General features: G+C 41.1%; 1 protein-coding gene across 1 annotated transcript in view; it reads left to right on the forward strand.

Moving 5' to 3' along the window:
- The window catches only part of otud7a (OTU deubiquitinase 7A), a 62,947-nt gene that overhangs the window by 18,700 nt on the left and 31,358 nt on the right, over nt 1-12,889 (forward strand).

Here is a 12,889-nt window from a genome sequence, read left to right on the forward strand (position 1 = left end):
TTTTTCAAGGTCACTGCACTTTTCGACTGGGTTTCATCTGCTCAGGTCAGTTGTGTTTTTTTTTTTTTCTCAGTGGTTGGGCAGATTAAAGGAGCAATTTGTATCTGATGCGTACGTAAAAACAAAGCGCCAGGCCCCTTGCGCTATTTTTCCATGTCCTTGTTTCGGCACATATGCTGTTTCCGTAGAAATGTGTGTTTTACACCTCTGTCTTGGCAGTTCCCTCTAAGCGTTATCGGTTTATCGGGCCTATCTAAACCGATCAAGATGTACACAAAATAAAAGCGATTGCCTCTGAGTGTACTCGGTCAACAGATGATCTTAATGAGACGACAGTGTATATAGCACACTTATACACTGTAAAAAAAAAAAGTGTAAAAAAACGGTAATTTTCTGGAAATGGGGGCGCCAGAAAATTACTGTAAAAAAACAGATAAGTACTGTAAATTTAAAAACATACATAAACTGTAAAAAAATGGCAATTTTCTGGCGCCCCCGTTTCCAGAAAATTACCGTTTTTTTACAGTTTATGTAAAAAAACAGATAAGTACTGTAAATTTAAAAACATACATAAACTGTAAAAAAACGGTGATTATAACACTTAACATGCAACACTGTCATTTTAAAGGAAATATTCCTAAAATTGAATGTGGTCTTTACTCTAGTTCACATTCAATTATAACAATATTGCAGTGTGGTGTAGGAAGGAGAGGTAGCAAACAGATCCACCGCAGCACAAGGCTTTTTAAATTCAAACTGCCTCAACAACATAATCACGCCAGACCCCACGATCACGCAGAAGAGACTTAATTTAGACACAAAACATGAGAGAACGGCAATAACACGACAACACTACACAAACATGGCATAGAATAATTCACACAGTACAACTACATAAATTGATGAAGGGGGACTTAAACCAAGTAATGCACATAATCAAGTACACAATTAATCAACACATGCATAGACATCACATTAACAGATAACGATACCGGAGTCGCAGAGACTCATGGGAAGTAGCGCCGTCCCCCATTGGACCGACGCTTCAATATAAAAATATATATAACATTAATAGTTAAAATGAGCCATAAACTCCGAACCGTCAGAACACACATTTCAACGCTACGGTTATAGTTAAACTATGATCGGACAGGAATGCCAGACACATGTTCTAGCACTATATGAACCGATAAGAATATATTACGCGTTAACTAAATAAGTTACATGCACTGAAAGCTGACGTTGCAAATACTCATTTGAAGAAACACTGATTTCAAAACTCATGCATTTGGGCTGCAGCGGGGTGATAACGAAAGGTTCTTCAAACAATATGCACAACCAGAACAACTCTTCATGCACACTGTGCAGTGGTCCGATTCAAACAGGCCCCACCCCTACCAATCATAAACTTAACATATTCAGTTATCTTTACTTAACATGATCATTGCAATGCCTATTTCAGCTCAATAATGATAACAACTAGTTTTATTTAGTAATGGCAATATTTTTTATGAAACATGAAATAATAATTAATGATTACTAAAATAATTTATTAAAACCTAATCCGGGTTTACAGTGTAGATACAGTGATACAGATACAGTGCATATTTAATAGTGGATTGAAAATGAGATGGATCTGGAACGCCTTAACTCTTTATGTATGTTATAAAAATAAATCACAGTCAAGAACATTTTACTTTTTACTCACTTTTATAACATGAAAATCACATATTTAACATGTCAAAACTTAAATTAAAACATGCATCAATGTTGTCTTGTAATATTTCCTTGAAATTAATTCCAGAAGATTCTATTACTTTGTCTCATTAAGATTAATCAATATTACTTTCTTTTTACAGTTTGTTTAGTTAAAATTATTATCTAAGAATTGTTAAAAAACAGATTTATAATGTATTTAATTTATACAGATTTTTCTTGTTAAATCACATGACATTTTTAAATAAACAGTTTGTTCTGGTAATTGTAATACACTTTCCCTGTCATTTTAAAATACAGGAAAAAACTGTAAAATTTATTGGGAAAAACCTGTAAAAAAACTGTTTTTTTTTACAGTGTAACCAATGCCGTATTAAGGTTAATGTTTGCTATTATTTATTATTACACATAGCAAAATATTATACATAGCCTTCACGCTAAGACGCTTGACTGCAACTTCACATTGCAACACCTCAGTGTTGCCATACCCTAGTCCAGAGGGGTGTGACCACACTGTAAACCCCTATATCAGGTTTCAGTGCATGTTTTTTGTATTGTGCATCGTGTATTCTGTATGTGTTGCAACCATTGCAACTGATTGCAAATATCAGAACGCAATATTAAGGTGTACTGCTAATTAAAACAGTGTATATAAACACCCACAGCCCCACCAAACTAGCAACAATGGACTGTTCCATTCCAAAACTTATGTTTAGCTACATTATTCTATCTTTGGATGTGTAGTATGTAATTAAAAAAACATATGGCTTTTTAATATGTGATATAAGAATGCCTGTAGTGTTGACATGTTTCGTGGATTATGGAGTCATGAAGAAATGTTTCAAAGTTGGGTACCATTATTTTTAACACTGGATAGTGCACACACCTTTTGAAAGCAGCTGTGGTGAATTGTGGGGAGTTTATGCTAAGCTCCATTTTGTTTCCATTTGTTAAATGGCACATTACGGCTGAGATAATCCTTTATGAAAGTGTCCAAATGGGTTAGCATTTGTTGTTCAAACCACCATTCATCTAATTTCAGAGAGATCAGTGTGGATATAGAAAATAAGCCTCTTACCTCATCAATCATCTGACAAGAACGAGGACTAAGATTGCAGTTTACTATCAGATCTCTCCATCTCTCTGTGTGCCTCTATCTCTCTAAATCTCTATCTTTCATCCATCTCTCTCTCTCTCTCACACACATACACATTGTCTGACTCTGCTTATACGTAGCCAGGTTGAGCAGTGTTAGAGTAAGGTGAAGAAACGGGGCATAATGATTAGATAAGCAGTCAGAGTAATAGCTGTAGACTGCTTAGCCTCTCACCGTCAGCTCAAAACCAGGCCATCGAAAATCATCATCCACAACTGTGATTATGAAATTATTAAACTAGTCACTTGAAATGTCTGCCATGCCAATAATCCTCATTCATATAATCCAGCAATTAGCAGCAATTAGGTTATTTCCCAGCATTTTAAGACTAATTGAGTTTGTCTGGGGAGGAGCGTTTTGACACTGCAACAGTAATGAGGCTACCCTGTGCTACATCAGGCCAAGCGGATGGTGGTCTATGAAAGGCTTGAGGTTAATAAGTGTGGTACCTACCGTGGAGTTGCTAACAATATTATGACCAAGGAGATTCTTCCATACAATACCAGAAATGACATGCCTTATTCATGGTTATGCATGGTTCAGTACAGTATTTTAATACTACAAATTCTGAATTTTACTCATTATTTGAATTATGTTTTATCCTTGTTTGATGAAAACTGTATAAATCTGCATAAACATGTCATACCCTGTTTGTACCTGTTATTGAATGAAATTTGCTTGACATTTCCACTCGAGCTAACAAGGTTTGTGAAATTCACCGAAACATTAACAAATGGAGTCATTCTGTCTCCACCTTCGTTAGGCTGGGGGGGGGGGGGGGGGGGGTGAGGTGGAGGGGTGAGGTGGGGGGGTGAGGTGGGGTGTAGCGGCCGCTCCATCTGCCGTGCTTGGCATCCGCTTGGCGCTCCGTTCAGTACCCAGAGTGGCTCCGCCCACTCTGATCACGTGACCCCTCCCTCCCCCACACCTCTCACTCTCCACACACACTGAAACAGGTGAACCTGCAAAACATCCATGATTCATTACATTAGGATGGGAGTAGTTTGAGCTTTCAGGTGTCTTTGATCTCGGTTTATGACCCATCGCTATAATTTGTGCCTCGTGTAATTGCTGGTGTAATTGAACGGCTATGTGTGTTGAATATAATCAAAATAATAAGAATATTGTTTATGTTTTGTTTCTGATTAATAGCTCATGGGAAAGCGTAAGTAGCTTACAGTATCCAATTTCACCAACAAAAGACCATCTGTATTGGGGGAAAAAGTGAACACTTTGCGTTTGTTTAGAGTGAGTGGACATATTGTGAGGGTGTGTGGGGCACATGCTGCATCAAGCATTATTACTCTGCAGAACTGGGCAGGTGCGGGGGCAGCGATCATGGCAAACTTGCCCCATTAGTCTGGTGGGACCCGTGAGGTCATGGTCTTGCAAGGTCATCCTTTGTAACCCTGTGCCTGTTCCCAAATCCAGCATGTTAGCCTTTTTAAATCACTCTAGAGAGTGCATTTGTAGTCATATCTTCTGTGCCATATGTCAACTGATTTATTGTATAGCTCAGTAGCTCTGGGGAAACAAAACTGCTAATTCCAGAAGCTGGACTCGAACAGGAGACAAAGAGGTGAAATGTTTTGTTTTTGTTCTGTTTTTTTGGCGTTGAGTGTGCATAAATATGGGTCGCACATTCTATACGGTTTTCGCTTCTTTCCCTTGTTTAGCAGAATTAGCTGGTTACTTTTGGCCCATCACCTTTCAAAAGCATTTCAGCAAATTCAGCAAGTCTTCAAGGCTTTAAAAACCCTCCTTTATATGCCAGTGATATTTCTAATTATTTAAAATCTAGATGCTCCATTAATTCTGAACTGGTAACACTGAATAACATAAAGAGCTGTTAGATTGTACTAATATAGCCCATACATCTAATAACCTCTGACACTTTATGTGGAAGCATTGCGTCCAGATCTTCAGCTGTGTTGTTTTTCTCATTAGTCACTGATACATCAGATGACTGGACGTTCCCCAAAACAAACATTTAAAGACAGGTTTCCTCTGGGTGGATTTACACAGGTTAGACTTCGCTTCGTCTTTCTCGGGTTGTGTATAACAGGGCTGTGATATTTGGCTGCATCTGTTGCTAAAATGCCTTTAATCACTTCACCAAGAGCATAAGAGCTGTTGGAGAACAGGGTTGAGGATCCTGGTTCAGCTCCACTCCACAGAGCTCCTTCCATGCTGATCCAGGTTATTCGGGAGGGGAGGCAGACAGCAGATGGTTCATCAGTGGCACTTTCTTCCAAACTCCTCATGTGATGTGATATCACGGCCTTAAAAAAGCAGCAATTCATCTCCGCAGCGCAGAGTTGCTAGAGTTGCTGGTTGTTAACCACCTAGCCAGCTTAAATGGAGAGGCAGGTTGGAGTGCAGGAGTCAAACATGGCCATCTTTCTGATAGTCATAGCTTTAGAAGAAGGATTAGACTGTTCTACATGTTTAGGTGCATTTAGCTACATGAAGGCTCCTTCTGTTTGAGCACCTGCCTCACATTTGCAAGCCCTTAAAATCTGCTCATATTCCAGATGACGGTAAAGCATGCAGGGTTAGTTCTGTGTTTTTTACACTCAGATCGAAGTACACTGAACTTCTTCTCTGTTAATATTTGCACACACACCCACATGCACACACATGCGCATGTACATACCCACAAATGCACACATATGCACACACATGCACACACCCTTGTCAAATGGGAGGTTTTCTGTTTAACCGGCTCCAGAAAAGTTTTCTGACCTGTTTCTAAGTATAACAGAGGAAGCAGGAAGCAGAAATAGCGGCTCCCGATTCCCTACCCACAGCTCATCTCCTCCCCCTCATGCCCATATTAACCAGGGTGTGTCAGGACTGATAACTGTATGGAATCAGGTTGTAATCAGCTCCTATCATAAGATACTAGTTCCTGTCTCGTGCTTAAGGTAGTTTGTTCACATACAAAGCATAGGAAGCAACTAGAACTCTTCAATAAGAATCGTGTCCAGTTCAAGGATACTAAAGTCTTTATGCATTGCGACATTTTAAGCAATCGGTTGATTTTGGGATGTTTACTGAGAGCTAAGCAGTTCATGACAGCAACAGTATACTACTTTATATGTATGACTGTGTGTGTGTGTGTGTGTGTGTGTGTGTGTGTGTGTGTGTGTGTGTGTGTGTGTGTGTGTGAATGTAATGACACAGATCTCTTTTCTCTAGAGGTTTGTTTCTGAAAACAAATCAGGCCATGTCCACAGCTATGATGAAGACGAGGATGATGAGGGGCAGTGAAACAGCAGCTTCAGTGCCAGCTGTGACCTGTCCGGGCATTTAAATCCTGACGTTCCTATTGGCTAAGCACCACAGCAGCCCCGCGTCCTAACTCATAAATATTGATGTTGGACGTTGGCCTGGATGCCGTACTGAGACGTTGATGGTTGAGGAGGGAGCTTAAAGGGGTGGTGCTACAAGCCGGCTCCTCCCATCACATGCATTATGACTGAGTCAGCAAAAACATATTGTTAACCACGTTACATGCTGTATAATACATTAGAGAAGAGTCCTGTACTTTCAATATGTGATCATTTTTTTTCCTGCAGGAAATTAGTGTCTGCAAAATCTGACTTTTCACTACTCAATACAGAAACATTTAATTGATTTTAAGAGCACAATGGAAGATCATATGCAAATACAGAAGGACTTCCAAGCTATGTTAATGAATGAATAAATAAATGAGGATTTCCTGTTAGTATTTAGTTAGTAGTATCTGTATATTGAGCACCTGTAGCATCTGTGTATTGACTGCCTGAAATACAGTGACGGTGGTCACTGTACCTTCTCTCTCTCTCTCTCTCTCATGCTACGTTTCCCCAACCTTCTGACTTCCTTCCTGTGGGCCTGCGAGTAAACATAAATGTTTCTAACTAGCACCCAAGCTGAGCATGTACAGTGACTGGCTAAACCACACCGGACCAATCACTTAAACCTTCATGCACTTCTCACATCAGACGAGGTAATATCAGAAACATCATTTGCTTTTATTGCATTCCAAATTGGTGCAGGTCTGTTTTGATCAGAACATTCAATAAATGTTCTGCATAACTGGGTGCCTTGTCTATTTGAAACATCTTGTGTGAAATCTTGTACATCGTTAAATGTGAGTGAGAAACGAAATGCTTTAGCAGAACCGTTGCTGTTAACGGTTAGTGGGAATGAAAACAGCAGTTCAGTCTACATATTTTTATGTTTTACATTTGCATGCTATGTTTAGATATTATAGGGTTTCGTTTTATATTTAGATATGATAGGGTTTCATGTTATATTTAGATATGATAGGGTTTTTTTTGTGAAATGTTTATTTGCCCCACTGGTGTGGGAATTGAAGTATGATTCCAACAGCATGCTAGTGTCTTGCGTGCGTAGATGACTGAGCTCTGTGTATAACCACCCTCTCAGGACTGGCATGGTGAGCCACAGTTCTCTGGCCCTTCTAAACCTGCCGCTATGTCTTCCAGGAACTGTGTGGTGTTATGAGGTAATCGCTGAGAACACTGCACATATGTTGCAGGCCCTCTCACTATGGGAATGCATCCAAGATCAATGTGAGTGGATGTGTGTGCGCACGTGTGTGTGTACGTGTGTGTCTGTGTATGTGTGTACACAAATGTTCCAAAAGAGCCCATGTGAAAGAATGAGATGAATTATACAGGGTGTTCACACATAAATGCGCACACAGCCAGACAAAAACTCACACAAATGGTGAAATTACAAATTAAGAGACATAGGTCAAGTGTCAGAACAGCTACCTAAACTGTTACTACAGTCCCATTTAATAAGGAGGTATTTGTTTAACTGCTAACAGGAGGTAGTAACTTCTGTTTTGTCTATTTTTGCAAATATATTCTGACTAAACTGGTTACCATAGCGTTCATGATTTCCATTTCACTCTGGTGCGATAGCACATTTTCCCGCCACCTGCCAGACGTCTCACTGTCTGGAAATAAACCTCTCCACTTCAGACTGAATTAGGAAGGTCGCTGTGTTTTAATTTTAGCCGTGGAAATATTGGTCACCGTAAAACAGGCAAATGTGAAAACAGGCAAATGTGATGAATAAGTGCCTGACACAGTGCTGTTGACGGTGATGTTCAGTTCCTGTTGACTGAACAGGTTCACATCCTGTAGAAGGTGACGGTGGGCAGGGAGCTGAAGGCTAGTAGGCCCTTCTGTGGACGGCCTCTTCATCTCGCCCCCTCTTGCCCTCTCAGCCTATCGTTGAAAAGACTGAAATTGACCCCTCCCCCTTCCTGAATGTGTGCTCGTAAATCCATGAGTCTGCAGTCCTCCTTGGCCAGGTCACTGGGACATTGGCAGTAAACATCGGGGCCCTTTCTGTGGTTTGCAGGCATATGTGTATGTGTGTGTTTACATATGCGGGTGTGTATGTGTGTATTGATCTTAACATTTTACTTCAGCTCTTACTTTTGATAAGTCCTGAGTTTCAAGCAACTTTAAGCTGAGGTTTCTATTCCTACGTATAGACTGAACAAAGGCCAGTTCAAATGAATCTTAACAGGGAAACCCCTGGTAATTGAAGACATGATATGATTAATTGAAGACATACATTCCCGGTAAAACTGTTTTTGTGGAACTTGAAGACTCAATTTCAGAGTCTGAGAGTGAAGCAATGACAGTGTTGACATTTTCATGGCAGTTGTGAACCATCTCAATTTCACTTGGAGCATTTTTGCTGTTCCTGGAAAATGAACGCACTAAAGGTTAAAAAACTGCTATCATTAGACGAAAACCTTATTTAGTTACTATCTTGTCTTAAAGTCTACCGAGAAGTTGTCTGGTTTTCTGAGCATTACGATTTGATTTCCCGTATGACATTTAGAGGAATTTTCCATTGTTGGTCTAAGTGTTGAGTTATCTCCATATACAGTGGAGTGTTTGGAAGAAACATCCGTCATGCTACCACATGACATAATTTGTATATGTGTCACAAGAACATCAGCAGTTTAAAATGAATTGGCCATATTGTTAGCAAGTAGCTACATATGTGATGTTCTGACGAAAACCCTTACTGCACACGCACGCAGAGGTGTCAAATCCAGGTTCAGAAAGTAAAAGTCCTCACCAGGATTTTGCTCAGGCTTCCTGGACTGTGTGGATTCCACTAATTTTACCTGGATTGCACTAATTAGAAAATCTAGCAAGCTTGAGCAAAATCCTGGTGAGGACTTTTACTTTCTGAACCTGGACTTGACATCTCTGCACGCACACTAAATTGCTCGTGAGGGCCAAGACATCTGGAACACAAAAAAGGGAGCGCAAAAATTGGCATTGGCTGAGGGGTCACTAGCACTTATCTAGTGTTCGTTAGACCTATGAAGAAGCCAATTAATGTAGGTCCAATTTAAGAGTGTAACGGAGGGAGGAGGCAGGCATGACGAGCGGATACGTTGACATGAAACGTTTAACGTGAAGACACAAATGAACAAAGTGCGGCACGTATAGCGCAAGCACGTCACACAGACACTCACACGGCACAATCTTCAGACAAAGACGAGCACAAGACATTGCGCGAACGCACATTAAATAGGTGATTAACACATACCCTCGGGATCACGAGACAAGGCACAGGTGAGACTAACGAACACGCTCACAAACGACCCACACCCACGGAACTACAAACATGGACATAACTAGACGCAGACAACGTAGTGACACGCCCACAAGGAGGGGTCCGGAGCTGTCACCGTGACAAAGAGTTTCTAATTAAGTGGCTGATATAATTAAATTCAGACAAATAATAATACAATCTGAAAAGGTTTAATTTCAATAATACCAGCACAAATATTTCACCCTATTAATGCCTGCAGCATTACCCTTCTCAGTAGTTGTACAATCACACCCATACTCTTCAGAATACGATGATATCCCACACAGTGTCACCTTCCCAGTTTTGTCAGTAATATTCAAACTGAAATTGTACACTTCTAAGCTTGTAATAAACATTCAGGTATCCTCACCCAAAAAGCCTGAATGTTTACTTTTACAGCATAGTTTTCTCCTGTAATGACTAGTATCTAGTGTCAAAATACTTAGCATAAGAATAAACAAATAAACTTAGATCCACATAGAAAGGAAACGGACATCATTATGATATGATTGGCTTTTGATATGATATGAACCTTTTACCAAACATCAGAACTTTTATTGTCACCTGAAATTCTGTTTGCTAAAACCCCAAACCCAGGCTTAAGAAATATCTTATTTTTGACCATGCTAAGCAGTTTTTCATAAGCTCATTCTGTGAGGCTGTTGCTGAACCTGGATTAGCAGATGGTACACAATGCGTACATGATAGCTATCTATCTAAACCACCCTCACCCTGTGATAAACCACCCTCACTCTAACTGTGATAAACCACCCTCACTCTATCTATGATAAACCACCCTCACTCTAACTATGATAAACCACCCTCACTCTATCTATGATAAACCACCCTCACTCTAACTATGATAAACCACCCTCACTCTAACTGTGATAAACCACCCTCACCCTAACTGTGATAAACCACCCTCACTCTAACTGTGATAAACCACCCTCACTCTATCTATGATAAACCACCCTCACTCTAACTATGATAAACCACCCTCACCCTAACTGTGATAAACCACCCTCACCCTAACTGTGATAAACCACCCTCACCCTAACTGTGATAAACCACCCTCACCCTAACTGTGATAAACCACCCTCACTCTAACTGTGATAAACCACCCTCACCCTAACTGTGATAAACCACCCTCACTCTAACTGTGATAAACCACCCTCACCCTAACTGTGATAAACCACCCTCACCCTAACTGTGATAAACCACCCTCACCCTAACTGTGATAAACCACCCTCACCCTAACTGTGATAAACCACCCTCACCCTAACTGTGATAAACCACCCTCACTCTAACTGTGATAAACCACCCTCACCCTAACTGTGATAAACCACCCAAACCCTAACTGTGATAAACCACTCTCACTCTAACTGTGATAAACCACTCTCACTCTAACTGTGATAAACCACCCTCACTCTAACTGTGATAAACCACCCACACCCTAACTGTGATAAACCACCCACACCCTAACTGTGATAAACCACCCTCACCCTAACTGTGATAAACCACCCTCACTCTAACTGTGATAAACCACCCTCACTCTAACTGTGATAAACCACCCTCACCCTAACTGTGATAAACCACCCTCACTCTAACTGTGATAAACCACCCTCACTCTAACTGTGATAAACCACCCTCACCCTAACTGTGATAAACCACCCTCACCCTAACTGTGATAAACCACCCTCACCCTAACTGTGATAAACCACCCTCACCCTAACTGTGATAAACCACCCTCACCCTAACTGTGATAAACCACCCTCACTCTAACTATGATAAACCACCCACACCCTAACTGTGATAACCCCCCCTCACCCTAACTGTGATAAACCACCCTCACTCTAACTGTGATAAACCACCCTCACTCTAACTGTGATAAACCACCCTCACTCTAACTGTGATAAACCACCCACACTGACTGGGGCTGTGTCCGCTGAGTAAAATAAACAGGTCTTTCTAGAAAGCCTGTCTTGTCAGAGTTACGGGGGTTGTGTGCGGTGTGTTTGTGGATGCTGTGTGCAGTTTAGCTGTGAATTATGCATGGCAGGGGCCAATGTTTTGGTGGACACTTCTCGGTGCCGTGACGGCATCTCTGAGGAAGCCTGAAAATGCTACAGCGCCTCTGAGCATTGACTGTGTTTGCCTGCAGGTGAAACAGACCCATCGCCATCCAGTTTGTGTCCACCGTTAGGGTGGGCACACTCCCCCATTCCTCCTCTCTGTATTCTCCTTACTTCTATAAATCCTTCCTGTACACAGTCCTCCCATTCTAGGACATCAAAGCCTAATCTTGCAAATGAAAGTGCAGTGATTGTGCTTCTGAAAGTGCCTCTCTTCTCTTCATCTTCATCTTCATCTGCCATCAACAAGCGCAACATCACATCGCTGGGTCCATGACACCATGCGTCCCCACACTACAGGTGCACAGATGGGGTGGTTATGCCTTAGATGATCAGCAGTGTTCTGTGACTTCTGGAGGCATCACATCTCCACTGGCTCTTGTTCTTATTGCTGTAATAGGACATTTCTCCATGCTAGTTTGCATCTAGCGTTAAGCCCTTTGTGGTCTTACTGGTCTGTTCTCTACTGGTCTCTCATGCAGCTCTGCCTGTATTGTCCATGACTCAGGGCTTCATCTCTGTGTTCCTCATCCGCTACTGTGCTCACCTTCATCCCGCCAACTCGTTTACCGCTGTGCTCCTGATTCTTAACACGCTACTAATCGCTTGCTCCACCTAGTGTTTTATTCCACATGGGTCGTTTTTTGGCTGGCTTTGATGCTTCTCTCCTGGTCCTCATGCAGCAGAGGCAAATGGTACGTTTAGACTTGCCCCAGGGCCCTTTGCTGTCTTGGTCATGATCTAACAACGCAGTGACACGACTGCTTTTGAATTCCTTTGTTTTGCACGCCATTACCCACTTTCCCTTTTTAAATGATTTGCATCAACAATAAATGTCCTAATATAATATAACAGCAGAAGAAAGACATCAGCTTTCCGAACCAAAATGGACCAGAAAATAAAGGAGAAAGGAATCATAATCAACATATCCATAGAGCACTGACAAAAAACTTTCAGTCTAGTCATTCATTACATACGTTTCTGTACGTTTCTTTGAATATCAAAAGTGCACCTTCAGCTCCATTATAATTGCTTCATTTCAGATTGCTGAGCCAAACCAGCGCAGACTGGGTCACTGTCCACTTTCCCTCACACAACGCTGGATATACACACCCACAAATGAGCATTAGTCATCTTTTGCTTCACTTATTTGACACGATTTATATTCACTACAGTAAGCCAAGGTTTCTTCTCTCATACAGGACATGAATTCTAGCACGGCTATTTTTTGTAACAAGGG

The sequence above is a fragment of the Brachyhypopomus gauderio genome, chromosome 5, assembly GCF_052324685.1.
Source record: "Brachyhypopomus gauderio isolate BG-103 chromosome 5, BGAUD_0.2, whole genome shotgun sequence".
Classification (NCBI taxonomy): Eukaryota; Metazoa; Chordata; class Actinopteri; order Gymnotiformes; family Hypopomidae; genus Brachyhypopomus; species Brachyhypopomus gauderio.